Source organism: Sus scrofa, chromosome 13 (assembly GCF_000003025.6).
Source record: "Sus scrofa isolate TJ Tabasco breed Duroc chromosome 13, Sscrofa11.1, whole genome shotgun sequence".
In the NCBI taxonomy this organism is placed as follows: Eukaryota; Metazoa; Chordata; class Mammalia; order Artiodactyla; family Suidae; genus Sus; species Sus scrofa.
In genome coordinates, this window is record NC_010455.5 from 206,231,364 (window position 1) to 206,234,309 (window position 2,946).

A 2,946-nucleotide genomic window follows, 5' to 3' on the forward strand; every position below is an offset into this window, starting at 1 on the left:
GATTGGCCGAGAGGAGGGGGGCGGGGGCCGGCAGCTGGCCAATCCCAAGTTGCGGATTGCCGGGCCGCCACCTCCCTCGTCCCCGCCCCCTCGCCCCCCCAACCCGCCCCGCCCTCAGCGCCCCGCCCCCACCCCGCCCCCAAAGCCTCACCTCGGGTCAGGACCCCACCCCCATCCCTTAATCTCTCTTGACGCAACCAGGCGCCCTTGGCCCCTGTCCCCTCCGCTCCCCGGACCCCCGCCCGCGCGGCCTGCCCCCTACCCTCTCTCTCTCCCCTGCCCCCTCCCCCCGCCCCGCGACACGACCCCAATCAGAGCCGCGCTTCTGTGTGCAGAACGCTCTGTACCCAGTGTCCACCAGGGTAACGCCTTGCTCTGCGGGGAGTAATGAGGACGCATTGCTGAGTTACAAACGTGCGGTCGGGAGGCCCTGAGGATGGGCCTCAGCGCACATCTCACCTGCCGCGTCCCCTCATGCCGGCCCTGGTCCTGCGACCGCCTGACGCGGTTCTTTCTGGTCGCAGGACCCCAGAGCCTGAAAGCCGTGGGCCTGCGCGCACAGCACCCGGGCTTGGGATCCACCATGCGGTTCTTTCCTCCCCCTCAGGGTCCGAGGACCCAGCATATACAGTGCTTCCGCCCTGGACCCCCGTCTGCCCAGCCCGGTGGCCGTTCCCATCAGGGATGGAACCTGAGAGCACGTGGACTTGGCCAGAAGCCACAAAGCGGCTGGCCGGCCGCCAGCGGGCTCTCCCTGGCCATGGGGCACCAAAGGCTGACAGCCAGGAAGGCTCTGACCGCTAGGAAGGCCACCACTAATAAAAAATATTCCAAACTGAGTGCTCCTGACTTTTAAAGAGCCTGTCTACCTCTTGAGGTTCCGAGCTGCATGGAGAGTCCCTGACCCTTGTGACTAAGTCAGGGGCGGGGCCCCGGCTTGAACAGAGGACGGAGTTACTTTGCCCAGCACCCAACTAATTAGAGCTCCGGCCACGTGCCAGCACTGCACTGGGCACTGCAGGGAAACAGGAGTGCCTGTGCTAGGGGAGCGGCCTCAACAAGACAGCGCTTTATTGAAAACTTCCGTCAGTGAGGAGTTCCTATTGTGGCTCAGCCGGTTAAGAACCAGACATAGTCTCCACTGGATGGGGGTTCCGTCCCTGGCCTCACTCCTTGCTCAGTGGGTTAAGGATCCGGTGTTCCTCCAAGCTGCAGGGTAGGTAGCAGATGTGGCTTGGATCTGGTGTGGCTGTGGCTGTGGCGCAGACTGGCAAATGCAGCTCTGATTCAACTCCTAGCCCGGGAACTTCCATATGCTGCAGGTGCGGCCCTAAAAAAGAAAAAAAGCAAAAACAAACAAAACCTTTCATTAAAGAGAAGGGACATGGAGAATGGTAAAGCCAGGGATGGAGAGACACAGCAGTGGGAGAGTCGTGGATCAGGTCGTCAGGAAGGCTCTCTGGACCAGCGACACTTGAGCAGAGAGCTTAGGGACCAGATCTTATTCTGGAGAAGGATGTTCCCACCTGAAGACAGCCCGTCAGTGCAAATGCCCGGGGCAGGGACAAGCCCAGGGTGCCAGGAGGACCAGGGAAGGTCCATGCGGCTGCAGAGGATGGGAGGCGAGGCCGGTCCGAGGGCCTTTGGGTCCAGGGCGGGAGCTGGATTTTAGTCTCAATGGCCTGGGGCCCCGGGAGGGTTTCCAGGGGGGAGTTTTTGATTATGCGCTGAATTATTTTATCTTGGCATAATTTCAGACTGCTATAAAAGTGGCAAGAAGAGCATAAGGATTCTAAGATACTGGGTCCCAGATGTCAAGCTTTTGACATCTGGGACCCAGATGGCTGCGAACTCCCCACATGTGGAAGTTCCTGGGCCAGGGATTACACACAGCAGTGACAACACCGGATCCTTAAACCCACTGTGCCACCAAGGAACACCCCCAAATGTTAGCCTTTGACTAACCCCGAATCTGTGCGCGTGAGCTTATTTGGAAAGAGGGTCTTTGAGGATCTAATTCACTTCAGAGGAGGTCATACTGCAAAAAGAAGGTGGTCAGGACAGGCGTCCTTAGAAGAAGGTTGACCCCTGTCCTTGTAGGAGGGAAATTTGGACACAGACACGGAGAGGAGGTGGCCAGGTGAAGACGAGGCAGAACCGGGGGTCTTACGGGCTCAAAAGAAAGACACTGGCAACCAGCAGGCGGTGAAAGAGGCAGGAAGGAGCCTCCCCCAGAACCCAGAGGGAGCCTGGTCCTGTGGCCCCTGATTTTGCACCGCTGGCCTCCAGAACTGTGGGAGGCCAGAAATTTGTGTGGTTTTATTTTTTGTCTTTTTAGGGCCACACCTGCAGCATATAGAAATTCCCAGACTAGGGGGCGAATTGGAGCTGTAGCTACCGGCCCACATCACAGCCACAGCAAAGAGGGATCTGAGCTGCATCTGCGACCTGCACCAGAGCTCACGGCAACGCCGGATCCTTGACCCGCTGATCGAGGCCAGGGATCAAACCCACATCCTCATGGATATTAGTCAGATTCGTTTCCATTGCGCCACAACGGGAACTCCCTAAAATTTTTTGGACATAATTTTAGACTGCCAGAAAAGTGGCAAAAACAGTACAAGGAATTCCCAGATGCCCTTCATCCAGATTTTCCAAATGTTAAATTTTTCTCACGTTTGCTTTACACTCTTCTCTCTCTGCCTCTGTGTCTATCAGAGTCACGCATGAAAAATATGACTCTAAGGAGTTCCCACTGTGGCGCAGCAGGTTGAAGATCTGGCATTGTCTCTGCCTTGGTGGAGGTTTGATCCCCAGCCCAGCGCAGTGGGTTAAGGATCCAGCATTGCTGCAGACATGGTCACAGCTGCAGCTCGGATTCAATCCCTGGCTGCAAACGCCCCTGTGCTGTGGGTGCCGCTGAAAAAGCAACATGACTCTCAGTCT